The sequence below is a fragment of the Carcharodon carcharias genome, chromosome 16 (genome assembly GCF_017639515.1).
Source record: "Carcharodon carcharias isolate sCarCar2 chromosome 16, sCarCar2.pri, whole genome shotgun sequence".
Classification (NCBI taxonomy): domain Eukaryota; kingdom Metazoa; phylum Chordata; class Chondrichthyes; order Lamniformes; family Lamnidae; genus Carcharodon; species Carcharodon carcharias.
In genome coordinates, this window is record NC_054482.1 from 67,054,406 (window position 1) to 67,070,013 (window position 15,608).

Below are 15,608 nucleotides of genomic sequence, written 5' to 3' on the forward strand. Positions count from 1 at the left end.
ATAGACTATGGCAAAGCTTCTGTTATTCTTTGTTTTCTCTGTGCATGGTCAATACTTAGCCACAGAAATATAAAATAAATCTAAATTACAATTAACTACAATGATAAATTAGCTGTACTGCTGAGCTAAGTAGCACTGAAATATCCAAGATCGCATCCTATTTTGTTCTATGCTGTTTCTTTCCACTTTGTCTCCTCTTGTCACCCTTGATCAGGCACCAATTGCTGGCAAACTTGCAAGCTTCGGTTCACGTAGAAAATCAAAAAATAAGTACATTTCAGGATTTGTACTCTTCTGACCAGCTTTGTGGGAATAATGTGCTTAGACATGTGGTTGGTTGATATTTAGTTGGGGAATCTATACCATTTGTCTGACTTGTAGCTGATTTTTATTTTCAGTAACATAGAACACACTCTGGGTGTTGTTCTGAATTGTTATTGTACAAGTAAAGGTTTGTTTCCAACTGTCCCCCTCATTAGTGGATTTTTTGTGGCATTACTCAGTCTGAGGTCCAGAGCACAATTTGTGTTATTTATTGATTAAGGTGGAGTTTTGTTTAATCTGGCCTGTTCATTTAAGGCTGCTGCTCAGCAACCTTGTGAGAAAGTGATTTAAATAGGCATGTCAGTCAATAGGGTCAGTTCAGAGGCCAATTGCTGTTGCTGAGAGGCTTGAGTAAATTCCCAGCTCCTCCCCTTGGGCATATGACAGACTATAAAGGCTAGGAAAAACAAGTAGAGAATGATTGCATTTCTTTTTTTGTTAATGCTTACAATTTTTAAAAGATTGCCCAGTTATGATATGCTGTTTTAGAAATAACATTTGAGCTAATCAAGTGCCATGTGTGACAAAGTGCACATTTTCGACGAGTCAGTGGTCACTTACGGGGTGCATGATTCCATTTAAAGATCCACTCCAAAATATACATATTTCCCAAATCCAAGGAAATTAAAAAAAGACAATTTGCTTTAATAAATATAAACAGAAAATGCTGGAAATACTCAGTGGATCTGGCAGTATCTGTGGAGAGAGAAACCAAGCTAATGTTTCAAATCTGTTTCTCTTTCCACAGATGCTGTCAGACCTACTTAATATTTCCACCATTTTTAGTTTTTACTTCAGATTTCCAGCATCTGCAGTATTTTGCTTTTGTATCACATTTCTGCTTTATCCACCCTGATGCTACTTGCTAACTGAATAGCTGTAAATAGGTTATTTATCCTGTGTAAATATTTCCACTGTAAAGCAGCAGCATACTATTGTGCAGTTGTTCCAAATTAATTGCACATTTTTTCTATTTGATTGACATTTTGTAAGCTAATGACCTGGTTGGTGATGTGTTTGGATGCCACATAATCACACCTGTTAGGGAAGAAAGCAATCTGGTTGTCATTGGTTCAATCAAATGAAGTGACAGTATTTTATTGATACTAATTGACGTTCCTTGGTTGACTCAGCCTACCCACTACTTGTCCTGATAAGAGAAAATTACCAGAAGTTGGCACCTTTTATATTTGCTTTCTATTCTTCTACCTACAGACAGTAAACCAGATGACTCTAGTGTGTTTGCTACCAGAGGAAGAATGAGAGCCGGATTTCTGCCCAGTGCTCTGGCCCCACTGTAACCTTGCCATTTTTCCTGATCCAGTTTGTGTGCATTGCTGGCTCTCAGCAGGATCCCCACCATCAAAAGGGAGTTTGCTGCTGTTGCAGTGAGAAAAGTCAGTGGTGTTGCAGCAACAGAAGAAGACAGGACAAGGGATCTTAAAGGGACAGAAGAACTTTCCATGAGATGGAAGAAGAGGAAAGCCAAGCACTGGCCTGATATTCTGCTGAGTGCTATTTCCGCCTTTGACATAGGGCTCCCTGCCACTCTTTGCCTAGTGGCCCCTGAGATCAGCAGAAGCAGGGCCAGTGAAGAGTGAAATCAAATGAATATCCAGGACATATCACTGCCATCATTTACATGTGGTGGGATAACCTGGACCTGGCTACTTCCCTGTTGAAGGAGAGAAAGGGAAGGCCAGGTTGGTGGTTTTAAGGGGATGGTTGTCATAGTAGGCTTTCCCCACCCAATTCATTTTTAGTTTTTGCTGCTATATAAATGATATAGCGGAAGAAACTCCAGCCATAGAAGTATGATTCAAATGTAGAGTTCAATGCAGAGCTTTTACTGTGCCTTATGTCATAATGGTGAAAGACAACTAAGTGGATATCAGGGCAAAAACATGGCTCTGTGTATTGAGATGTTGCTTGATTGTACATCTTAGAATGCAAGATATCTTTCCCTTTAAATATCTCCACCCCAAAATATATAGAAGTATACATTTTACATTTTTTTTGTTGTCTGTAACAGTCTTTTTATACATAGGTTTATCTCTGGATTATTAATGTCTGCCTGCATAACTTGATATAGTGCTTGAACTATGGAAACATTTGCCTGAAATATTTGGTGCATATTTTTTTTTAAGATGCTTTCTTTAGCTGAGGTTTGCAAAATGTAGCCACAGCCTGCATTTTATTGCAGAAATCCATGGCAAACGATGGCATCCAACCGTTTCTCTTCAAACAAAATGATCAGCTGAGCAGCAGCTTGCCAATAGCCACAGCTTAAGCCCCGTTCACACCACAGCTGTACATTAGTCTTCATTGTGCAAGTTTGCAGCTGGTTTTCCAAGTGCATGCTAAATTGTGCAGCAGTTGTTTACACTGACCGCCATAGCGGTTAGAACACCTCCACAGCCCCCCCACCCCTCACTAAGGGATTTGTACAAAGCTGTGCAGCAGGAGGATTTGAATTAGGTTGGCATCAATGGCTGATGTGAATCTTCTATCTTCCTCTGGGAGAAAGAAAATGGACTTCACGTGACAGGCTGGTGATTTCACTGCCAGCCGATGTCCGGGCTGATTCTGGGCAGTAATTGAGTGTAATGAGAGGGATAGAGGGATCAGATCAGAGTCGATATATTACGATTCAGACTGAATGGGATGTTTGATGGGGCTACAGTGAAAGCACTACAAAGCTCACAATGGGTCAGGAAAGGGGTTAAATACAATTAAGTTTGACACTTGATCGGAACAGAATTTTTAATTCTAATATCCCAGAATACCACACTAACTACCAGCACTTATCTAAAGCAAAACACATCACTCATGCTATCCATTACTGTGCTATAATTATGTTAAGTGAAGCAGAACTGAATCGATACAGTAATTTATCAGTTTCCTGACTGAATATTCTAACGTGATACAGATTGTAGGTACAGTTGATTCCTTCTAAGTGATTAACCTTTTTGCCACAAAATTTTATTCACTGATAGAACTGTTCCCTTAACAATGCTGTTTCCTTTCCTTTATTGCTGTGATGCATTGATGCCTAATTTTAGAAAGAACACTATTCCATTAATTTTAATTTGCAATGTTTTATAAGGCATATGAGATGCAACCAAGCAGCAAAAGGCTGTAGAATGCAACATAGAATATGAGTCTGCATAAATACTGTGCACTGAACAATCCAAAAATGTGTCTTTTGATAGGAATGTACAGTAAAGTAATAAAAAAGCATTTGATTTGAAATTTGGTTCATTTGACAATAATGTTTTACTCACATTTTTTGAAGTAACCATTTATATTAAGTTAAATTTACCATTCTTCAAAAATTTTGCGTTCTAAATTGTTTATCAGTTCCGTTTTAGTAGTTATCAAACTTGGCAATTAGAAATTAGAGCAATTACACTTAATTATTGTGAGGTATACTCAGCAGATGGCAAAAAGAAATTTTAAGTTTTCAACTTCAATTTTTTTGACTGTTCTGTCTGTTTTTAAAATTTGACACCTGAAATGTTTTCAGTGCAACTAAAATATTTGTGTGTGTGTGTGTGTGTTTCTAATGTGATATGACCTCTTCAGAATGATGGAATTGGAGCGTGTAACACAAGTTGTTGAAAAATAGCATGGTTGCACTGCTTTGAAAATAATTATTCTTTTTCAGCAAGCTTATTGTTACATTATGTTCATACAGTCTTCCAGTTGTTCTGTATTGTGTGTTAGGACTGTACTAGGAGGAAGACAGTTCTAAAAATATACATATTGATTTTTGGAATTCTCCTTTGCGTTATCAGGCGCTCACTGTTTACCTGTGTTGCTCCACAGCACAGCATGCTGGTGTAATCTTGTGATGTAGCCAGTGCAGAACTGAACGGCTGTAAGGTCACTCAAAATGCCTTTTTGATGACAGCTGTTTGAATGAGAAATTACTTTGTTCTTGGTTGTGACATACTGCTTCAGAAAGCTGGAACTAGTGTCTAAACAATATAGGCATTTGGTTTTTTGCAATGTGCACATTAACAATATGAAATGCATTTGACATCTTACCTAATTTATAAAGGCTGTTGTGGCCAAATACATAATTACTTTCCATTTTGATATGTTCTTGTTACAGTTGTGCTATTCACTGAAATTGGAACCCAAGATTTATTAGTAGAAGTGCTGTTGCATGTTGACCTGTGCTTTAGTCTGTTTACTATCTCCTTCATTCAGTATCCTGCGGGTTAAGTTATTTTTCAAAAAAAGTAATGAGGTGCTGAAAAGAAAAAAAATATTAGACTATTTTATTTGGCAACTGAAATTAGAGCTTTCTTTTAGCTGTTGTATTTATGTGCAGATTTTGGTTGGCAGGATATGCTACAGAAGAAATATTAATGGACTTCTTCAGTTTGAAGTAAATATTCTTCTTACTGTGGCTGTAGCCCCTGATCCAGTGGCATAGAGTGCATCTAGACTTTTATGATGAAGTAAACATATTTTTCTGCACAGCCAAGAAAAGCAATTTATACCTGTATTACCTGCACTTGTTTAATTTGGACCAAACTGGTTTCTTACCCGCTGCTCACTTAACATGTGATGGCGTGAACTGTAGCTATGCCAGAGAAATTCTCAAAATGGTTGCCAAGCTCTAAAATGGCTGCCAAGGGCAAAACTGAGCGCTTGGTTCAAAACTGTAACTGCGTTCTCAGGGATTTCGTCTTCATTTTTTAAAAGAGAATGTGGCTGGATTTGGCAGCTGCTCCTTGGCACAGACAGCAATAATGTCATCCAGCAATTCAAGCAGTAAATACACAATTCACTTGCTGTATTTGGCAGGCTTATGTACAGAGCACAATAGTAAGGGAAGCAAAACAGTTGTAAAATGGCTGCCACATAAAGGCCTTTGTCTGTGTAAATCATAAAAAGGAGAACTATTTTACATTTTATTTAAAAAGCTGCATGCTGAGAGAAAGTTGGCTTTGAAATCCATAAGCTTCAAGTACAAATACTCTGAAGAAAACAGTATAATCTTGTACTTGGAATCAGTCTTCATGAATACTTAAAATGGCGTCTGCTATTACATAAAATGGCTGATGTGAAAGCCACGTCAAGACACCATGTGCTGTAGTGCAAAGGGTTTTGCGCAGGCGTAGGTTGCTTCAAATTTCAAGCCTGTTTTATTTCAGTGCTTTGGTGTAGAAATACAGACTCTGACTTCAGCTCCTTTGTTTGTTGGCACATCATTAGCAACTGGTAAATATTAACAGGAAAATAAATTGACAAGCTGCTGTACCTTAGCCAACATCTATTTTTGTGTCAGAGGAGACTAATGAAATGTGAGTGAATTAAATCACATTGATACTAGAGCCGATTAGGACTTTAGCATAGTGTAAATGCCAGAGGTAGTGTCCAACTTTACAGTAAATTGGCGATGGCATAATGGGGATTCCCTGTCTCTGCAGCAGGCGACCTGAACTTGGACGCTGTATTCAGATCTTGGATGGGTGCTGCTTGGAGCTTCTGCTGGTCTATCTGGCACCTGCCCCAGAGTAGAACAAGGTGGTTATGTGGCAGCAAAACAGAAAAGGAAGACAGAGGAGGGCAAGGAGCAGCTTTTTACCTCGATTGAAAAATTGGAGCAGGTTCAAGTTACACAGTACAAACACTCTATTTCTGTGACTGAGGAGTTGGCTGTGAAGATGGGTTTTTAGGATTATTGTGGCACTTGGCAAGGAATTGATGCTTTCAAGATACTAGATGCGTATACACAAAGTTGCCTGCCAGAGGATGGCTTGTGTTGCCAAATGGAGCAGAGCTTAGAAGAGAAATGTGAAATAGGACAGTTCATTAGAGGTTAGCTTGTTGGATATCCATCTCATCTGTTGATAGTCAGACTGTACTCCTATTTTCTGGCCTAGTTATCACTATATTTCAAAATCTTCTGCAGCCACAGATATAGTCCATCTGCCTCAGGCTGTTTGATGTGATTTTCCTGAATTGCTATTAAGAAATTAGCTTTTGAAAATAAAAAGGCAATACCCAACTTGCAGGCGTTACAGTACTTTAGATGTTTAGGTTACAATGGTGTCTTATGGGATAACGTTGATGCCACCGACAGCAGAGAGTTGAATATTTGCATGTTCTTGGGCATGACAGGGTAGATGCTGAAAGGGCATTTCCCTCATGGAGGAATATAGAACTAGGGGATGCTGTTTAAAAATAAGGGGTTTCCCATTTAAGTTGGAGATGGGGAGGAATTTCTTCTCTGAGGGTCATTATTCTTTGGGATTCACTACTCCAGAGAGCAGTGGAGGCTAGATCGTTGAATATTTTCAAGGCTGAATTAGATTTTTGATCGACAAGGGAGTCAAAGGTTTTGTGGAGCAGGCAAAGTGGAGTTCAACGTTCTTATTGAATGACAGATTGGGCTTGAGGGGACAAATAGCATAATCTTGCTCCTATTTCTTAGGTTCTAGGATATCTTGAACAAAACTTGATCTCTATTATATGTTGCTTGGTACCTTTTGCAACTCCTTGGATAATGAAGCAGTCTGTGTCCACATGGAGCAAAACCTGGATGACATTCAGACTTGGTCTGATAAGTGGCAAGTAACATTTGCACCACACAAGTGCCAGGCGATGACCATCCCCAACAAGAAAGAGTCTAATCACCTCTCCTTCACATTCAATAGCATAACCATCAACAGTTCCCCCATCATTAACATCTGGAGGTCACCAGTGACCAGTATGAGCAATTAATGGGTCTTGGTTTAGGGTTGCAAATGGTACTAAGAAACATGTAATAGAAATCAAGTTTTGTTCAAAATGCCCTAGAAATAAGAAATAGGAGGAGGTATATGCTATTTTCCCCCTTGAGCCCAATCTGCCATTCAATAAGAACATTTGTCACAACTCTCTGGGGATAGTGTGCTGCAATATCGATCCGCACTGCTCCCTAAGCCGTGACAAATGTGAAAAAGTTTGATCAATGCATTTAATTGTTTAATTTAGGTTAACAGAATACGATAACCAGGTTTGTAAACTTAACAAGTAAATAACTGTCTATTGAACAAATAGTCTTTAACCAGTGGCAAAAGAAAGAAATATGGACTGCAAATTTCTAACTCTATAACCTAAACTGTGCCCCTTCTTAAATCCCTATGCACACACATTAAAGACACACAAGACACACAAAAAAACATGGATTTTAAGGATGGGACAAAACAGTTCAATAGCACCAATTCCAGAGTACAAGATTTGATGGGCTGATTTTGGTCGATGTCTTCCAGTTTTTTGTTGATGACACGAGGTGGTCTTCCAGAACTTTCAGTCTTTAGTTCACTGGTTGAGTACTTGCCTTTCAGTGTCATTAACGGTGATTTCCCCCTTTTCCCTTGATACGGGTTTTCAGAGAGAGAGCAGGTTATAGAGATATGAGGAGAAAAAGCCATCTAGCTGCTATTTGTAGAATTACTGGAATCTGACACACACAGGAGGCAGAGGTTTTAGGTCTTCTTCCTTTTGGGCTAGGAGCTATTCTGCTGCATTGCTCTCACACAAACCCTGGTCACCCTGTCAGGAGCCAATTAAAACATTGCCAGGCAGTTCCCCATTAGACCAGACTCCTCCTCGGCACCAGCCTGTCTTTCGTGGCACACTCTGTTCCAGGAGAGCAACATTGTATATATCCCTCACATTGTTCCAGTAGACATGCCCTTCAAATTGCAGCCATTGTAATTTTAATCCACAGTCCAACAGAAATAAAATAGACATATTCTTTACACATTCAACTCCACTTTTCTGCCTGCTCACTGAAATCTTTGACTTCCTTGTCCCTAACTGAACAAGCCATATAATTACTGTGATTACAAGAGCAGATCAGAGGCTGGGAATTCTGTTGTGAGTCACTGACCTCCTGACTCCCTATAGCCATTCTACCATCTACAGGCAGAAGTCAGGAGTATGATTGAATACTCTCCACTTGCCTGGCCAAGTGCAGCTCCAACAACACTTGAGAAGCTCAATACTATCCAGGACAAAGCAGCCTGTTTGATTGGCACCCCTTGCATCATGTTAAACATTCACTCTTTCTCCAGTGGTGCACCATGGCTGCAGTGTATACCATCTAAAAGATGCACTGCAGCAACCTGCCAAACCTCTGAACAGCAGTACCTCCCAAATTCTAACCTCTAAAAGCTTAAAGACTGCAAGCTCATAGGAGCATCACCACCTCCAAGCTCCCCTAAAAGTTACACGCCATCCTAACTTAAATACATTGTCAGCCCTTCATTGGTGCTTGATCAAAATCTGGAACTCCCTACTTAGAGCACTGTGGCTATACTTCCATCACACAGAGTACAGTGGTTCAAGAAGATGGCTCACTGTCACCTTCTCAAGGGTAATTAAGTATGAGCAATAAATGCTGACCTTGCCAACAAATCCCACGTCCTATGAATTAATTTAAAAAAAATACATCCTACAGAAAAAGCTACAGGAAAGTACTGGTTTTACCTGAATGCAGGGACAGCAAGTATTTCCATTTAATCTACAGAGGAGAAGACCCGATCAGCCTGGTAAGTGTGGAATGTTTTCTTTTTAAACAGACTTCTCATATAATAGAAGTAGTTTAAATCCATTGTTGATAAAATTTGCATAAACCAATTTTGTGATTTAAGTTTATGAATTTACATGAATAAAGTCCTTAGTTTATTTACCTGAGTATTGATGCATTTTCCACGTGGTTGCGACGGTCCTTCTTACATTTTTGTGCATGTGCATTTAGAAGATACTCATTAAGTAGTCTCTTCTGTGTCTCACTACAAATGAGTCAGCTTCATCAATATATCTTGTGATAATCCCTGGGGATATAATCATTTCAGAGGAGCACACCAATAAGAGATAGGAAGACAATGAATCCTTAAACAAGGCAAAATCAAAGACATACTACTTGGAAAAACAGCATACATTTTGTGTTGTTGAGTAGCTGGAGACTGACTGCTGTACAAGGCAACTATAAAATACACTGCAGAGAATATACTACCTGCAAGAATTCATTAATCATTCAATACCGTTCTTCCAGAGCCTCCTGAAACTGCTCAGTCAAACCATTGTCAACGTCCATGTAAGCGTACAATCGGGTAATATACCAATGTATGTTATCAATGTCATTTAGAGTTATATTATGCAATTGGGTGGGGCAGATTGGGTGGCATAGGCTAGCTTTTTGATTGTTGAGAGATCTCTCAAGTTATTTCCCTCCTCCCATCCAGACATAGTGCCCCGTGGAAGATCCTTCAAATCCTTGGGTCCTCTCAAACTTCAGGTCTCAGCATATTGTGAATCTATAAATTGGACAAAGTTGTAAAATTTCATTATAAAGCCGATGCTAAAGTACCATATCGGTTAATACAATACTTCTACACTCTTCTAAAATATTTTACTGCTGTCAGCATTGAAATTATTGCACCACTGGAGGTAATAGGCCAGTTTGGCATTACAAATGCGAATCTCACCTGCTTGAAAACTTCCTAGAAAAACTTTTAAAAATAAGCAATATTTGTATTCAACATAAAAGAAGGAAAAGGTGAAAATTGGACATGTTAGGCACATTCATTTTAATGACTGGTAAATCATGGGCAGCGGGTTTCCAATTTCTGTTTTCCTCTGCCAATGGGTATAACTCACTCATGTTAATATTCATATATGCTTTCTTTCAAGTAATAGCTATTCCCTTACAGTAATTTGCTCAGATCACAGTGAAGATAACTACATTGAAATGTACATATCAATTTTAAAATATAAGAGGATATTTAGTTTACCTTATATTTCTTCAGGCCAAATATGCCTACCTTTCTCGCTTCTATTCCCAGTACCATCGCTCCTCTTTGTGTCAAATATTCAGTTCCATCCTTTACATAAGAAGGAAGCCTTCATAGTTTTGTTTGTGCATCTTACTGATTGTAACAGTTTCTGGAACGTTTTGTAATATGTAGTGATGCTTTGGTCTCTAGTCATAGTGGCATTAATTCTCTTATGTAGAAAGTGCATTAACTGGTTCCAATTGTACCAAATATTTTTCAATGTAAATATTACACATGGGTAAATGCGTTATTAACAATGTATCAAAACACTACAATATAAAGAAGATGTAAACTTTTGCCATGTGGTAAGTATCAGCTGGGTACAGTTAATCAGTATTGGTGTGTGACACTTCCACATACATGAGAATGTATGCAAGGTCCTTTAAATTGCTGCATTTTGAAAAGCACTAATAACAGTTTCAGTCATTCTAACTTTGGTGTATCAAGGCTTCTTCTAAGTGTGATCTATAATATCAGTAGATGGTGTCTGGAGTGACTTAGATCTGAATACTTGGACCCGCTCTCAATAATTTTCTGTACAGACATGTTCAATCCACAAATGTAAAAAAATGTCAACTTTTTTTGAATTTGAAAACTAGCATCAATTCTGCCCAAATTAGCCTTAAGGCATAATCTTGCATTTACTAAATGACAATATAAAAATAACTGATACTTGGTGTGTCGAGTTTCTGCATCCCCCTCTCTCCAACTGCTGAGGCTCCAAATTTGTTGAAGTTTTGCAGATGGTCCTGTTTACTAATCTAATATAAAGTTTAATATAATGGCAACTTCTTTCTTGCATTCAAAGATGTAGTTTTTTTAAATAAAAGGCATTGCTATTTTTAATGTTCTTTCCAAAGGCAACATCCTGTACACTGAATTTCCATTGACTATTAGTGGCATGGAAAGCAAGACATTCACATGTGCAACATTGTATTCTTTAAGTGAATCAAGTACTGATTGGTGTTTTAATTACACAAATTTATGAGTTTTGTTCCATTCCTAACTAAACCACATGATTATTAGAAATGAGGAATGTATTTATTTGAAAGAAATATTACAGATAATTTTGGGAGTTTCACTGAGCTTATCTGTGCTTGGGCCTCCCCACTACCATTTATTTTCCATCACAAAACTGCACCACAATCAACCCCCTTTTCTTGCATGGTGAAATTTTACTTTTTACTTTCAAAACCTGTGTTTTCTATGATTTCCGTGATTAAAATAAATGGCAGAAAGGTTGCTGCAGTATGTGCTCTGTACCTCTGAGGAGACGGACTAGGTTAGAACACTCTCCTAAGTTCCATGTTGGTTTTTAATGAAGGGTCAAATTTTTCCAGTTTATCCAGATCATTGTGAATGGTTGTTGATGGAACTGATCATGGAGACTTACTGAACTGCTGAAGTAAAATGAGGCATTTGTGAATGTGAGGGTTATCAAGCTGGGTAAGGGTAGGTGTAGGAAGCTCATTTATTTTTGGAGAATAGGAGAGGGAAGGGTTTGTCTGGACAAATGCAAAGCAATTACTCATTGCTAGCAGGGATAAATTTATATCTCTTTTTATCTTGGTGATAAAATAAATATGTAAATTCTCCACAGTTGTTTATCGTTTTAATTCAGTTCATTTCAGACACTTACATTTATCTACAGGCTGGATATCTGTGACAAAATTTGGAGTTGAATTTTCAGAGCCTTACTGTATCCTAACTATTGAGGCCTTGTAAAGGGATCATGTCTCTGTGGAGACACATTATCCTTCTATCCTTTGTGTGAACTTTTTGCAGCTCATTTCAAAACATGGAGTCACCGTTCTCTGAATTTATCCAATGCCTCAGAAATGTTCCAGCAACTCTTCTTGGTCAAATTTTGACAGGAGAAATAATCATAAAATCTAATTAGGGAGACAGTTGCAGGAATGTTGAGGACACTTTGCAGAACGATAATGGATCATTAGTATATACAGTATGATCTACTCATAGAAATTCACATGTCCACATTGTATCAATTACTTTTGATAATTACATCTATGCATATTTGCAAATAGGTTATCAAAATGCACTCAAGTTATGAATAATGTGGTATATGCAAATTCATTCAATTTAGTTTTTATATATATTTTATAATGTCTATTTTAATATTTTAATGTCTTTTACTGTAAAGCAGAATGTTCCCTCTCTCAAGATGCTGAGGTAGAAATTGAACTTTGTTTTCCAATGGGTGCCAAAGGTCAACTGAAAATTGTCCAACCTGATACTGGGTTGGGTCATTTTTCAGGCATCATTGCTGGATGCCTAAAACTTGCGTTAAGTACCACACATAGGTAAATGAGAGATCTAACACCTGTTTTAGTCCCAAACTTCCTAAATTGGATATGACAGAGCGGAGCAGGAACCTTGTGTGCACCGGTTTGGATTCTTAAGCAGTCTCTGGGTGACTGCCACCAAAAGGTAAATTTTTTAAAAGAAATTACAGAGCAATAAAAAAAATTCCAGAAGGAATAGGAGTACAACCTTAGCTCCATAGTATTCCAATTGCGACATCTCCCAGCCCCTCCCCCTTGCTGATTCCACCATATCTCCGAGACATTCCTGCAAATGGCCTAATAGCCTGTGAAAACATAGCAGACACCGGCAGCTCACTCTCTTAATACTAATGAGTTCCTTGGTCCAATTTTGGACTAGCCTCAGGCCTCTTGATTCTAATCAATACCAAGGAAGTACTGTAATGTCAGATGTTCCATCCTTTGCTTGCAATATTAAACTTGCCTGTGCACATGGTACAAGTGAATTAAAAAAAAATAAAGACCAGTGACTTTTCCTGGTGCCCAGCTGGCCAATATTCTTTCCTAAGCCACATATCCAATCTTTTTGCTGCTAATGGACTTAATGACTCCAATTCAATTTACATGAAGTGTTTTGGGTTGTTTCTGAGTGGTGATGCCACAACATATAAATGGAGAATCTTGCTTGGCTGAAGTTTAACCCCTGACTTCCCTTTTGCTTTTGTATTTGGCTTTAAAAGATTAGCCAATTCTTCTTTCTGCTGCTTCATTGGTTTTTGCCTTCAACTTTTTCATTTAAAACCTTTCATGGGGTGCATTTTACATGTCCCCAGTGAGTGTGGTTTCAGCTGGGGGCACACATAAAATAGGGTGCATGCCACCCCACCACCATCCTGCCCACTCACCCACTGGGTGGGTGTAGAAATCAGCAGACCACCCTGCCATATTTAAGTAAATAATCAAAGGTCAATTAGCTTTCTAACAAGCCACTTGACCCTGATAATAGCTGCCCATGCTGTTGGGTGGAAGTTGGGTTCCTCCAGGCCCATAGAGTGGTGTGCCTGTTGTTCATAGCCAGAAGTGTCTCAGCCACAGCTCTTTGTCCAATAGGACCGTAACACTGGCTCCCATGTCCAATTTAAACCTTGTGAGATGGCCGTTAACTGAAATGCCTGCATTCCAAAATGAAAATCAAGGACCTTTGACCTCACCCAAGAAGCATGTCTTCTTGGTGTGCAGCCTTAACCTCATGAATCATCTTTGGGTCTTCTGTGTGTTTAGATACTTTGGCCTTGCACAGTTTGCCGAAGTGTCCAATTCTGTTACACTGAATGCAATGGGCTGAAATTGCAGGACATTGATCTTGCCTGTGCGCGCTTTGCTCCACAGCGCTACCATGATCAGTCTAATGGTCAGTTAGGGTATTGCTTCCCTTGGCCTGGAGTGCACCTGTTTCTGTGCTGTTTAACTAACTAGATTGTGGAGTTTCCTTTGTACTACAATTTATTTTCTCCTCTTAAAGTGGACTTATGCTGCACACAGAGTCCAGACTACCTAACAATCTGGATAGCTTTCTTGAGGATTAGATCTTCCTTCATTTGCAGCATGTCTGAGAGTGTGTTGTCCACTGGTCCTACAACAATTCAATCTTTGATAAGTTTTTAGGTCTCCATATTCACAGCCTTCAGCCATCTTGCACAGATCATTAATGAATGAGTTAACAGGTTCTCCTGGCTGCTTATTAAATTTAGCCATTTTCAGCATCTTGTTGTTTCTTAGGTTAAAATAAACATTGAATGACTTTAGTACTTCATCAAATTTAGCAGAGGATTCGTTGATTCCTTGTCTAGCAATAATGTTGTCCGCTATCAGGCCTACCAAGTAAAGCAATATGTTAACTTGATGAGCTTCTGTGTTTTTACATATATCCAAGGAACCTTTTTCTCCATAGTCCCCAATTATTTGATTGACCTGGGCCTTGGATAAGTCCAAATTGATCTGAAAGAGTGAAGTTCTGATCCATGGTTAAAAAATATTAGTGTATGTTCAGCTTTAAGTGGTTGCTGAAATTCAAGATGGCGCTGTGTTCATTTGAAGACAGAAAATTTACCTGCACTTGCCTGTTTTGATGGGCTCCCACTGCATTGGCGCTCACACTGAATCTTGAAAAAATTTTAAACAATGGATGCTTGGATTGACTAGCTGCAGACTTCTCTGTTTCAGCACTGAGCTTTAGGATCAGGAAAGTGTCAAATCCTGGCCTTTGCTGGTCTTTAAAGCTGATTCTTTAGCCATGATTCTTTGGAATTAATTAACAATTTTTCTTTCTTGTGGGAGTGAGCTTGACGATGCGTATTCAAGCACCGACACGGGAATCCAGTTGGTTGCGATGCTTTCCATTGCGGGCTGCTCTGAAAGACTGAAAACTTTTTTAAACTAGTTCTGGCCAAGAGCTTCATCTTTTAGCTCACCCCTGCTAGGCCCTTTGACTCTGCAATCTGTGGGTATCCAAACTGGACTTCCACGCGATCTCTGGAGTCCTCAGCTGCACAGTGGAGATTTTTTTTGTCTGCCCTCCGCTCCCAATTCTGTATGGAATTTCTCTCAAGCAATCTCCTTCTGTGTCTTCAGGTGCTTTTTGTCAGGTCAGAATACCGTTCCTTTAATTTTACAGCCTTTGAATTTCTGTTCCAGCTTTCCTGAGATTCTGGATTTTTCCAAGAGCTACCACCGTGATGTAAGATATTGAATGCCACTCAATAGGTCTTAATGAAGTCTTCATAGTCTTAAGTAGGTTAACTATATGTATTTATTAACTACAAGAATTGTGTACATATATACAGTAAAGATTCAAGCTCAAAGCTGTCTCCATGCTTGCTTGTGCACACAGCTCTGTCCAGCACTAGACTGACGCCGAGGTGGGGGGCCATATATTCTTTTACATCACTGGTTGGGAGCTTCAGAGTACAGGACTTCCTCCCCAATGAGGGGTGCAAGTCCCACCCTGCCCTAATTTAGCACGCCTGCAGCATGTCCACACCAATTTTGCTTCCAGAGTTGGGGGAGGGCGATCTGTCTGCCCGCCTGTAATATGCTGGCCCGAATTTGCTATTACAGTAAGTTGGATAACCACCCATTACATTTTAAAAGTGGAGATTGT

At 39.0% G+C, this 15,608-nt stretch overlaps 1 protein-coding gene and 1 long non-coding RNA gene across 10 annotated transcripts in view; both read left to right on the top strand.

The window, feature by feature from the left end:
• LOC121289124 overlaps positions 1-3,572 on the top strand; it is a 38,148-nt gene extending 34,576 nt beyond the window's left edge. The window contains exon 2 of the long non-coding RNA XR_005945493.1: positions 1,540-3,572. This is a non-coding gene — a long non-coding RNA (uncharacterized LOC121289124). The remainder of the gene's footprint in view (positions 1-1,539) is intronic.
• Positions 1-15,608, top strand: part of nfia (nuclear factor I/A) — a 529,589-nt gene that overhangs the window by 196,143 nt on the left and 317,838 nt on the right. The gene's annotated exons all lie outside the window — the stretch shown is intronic.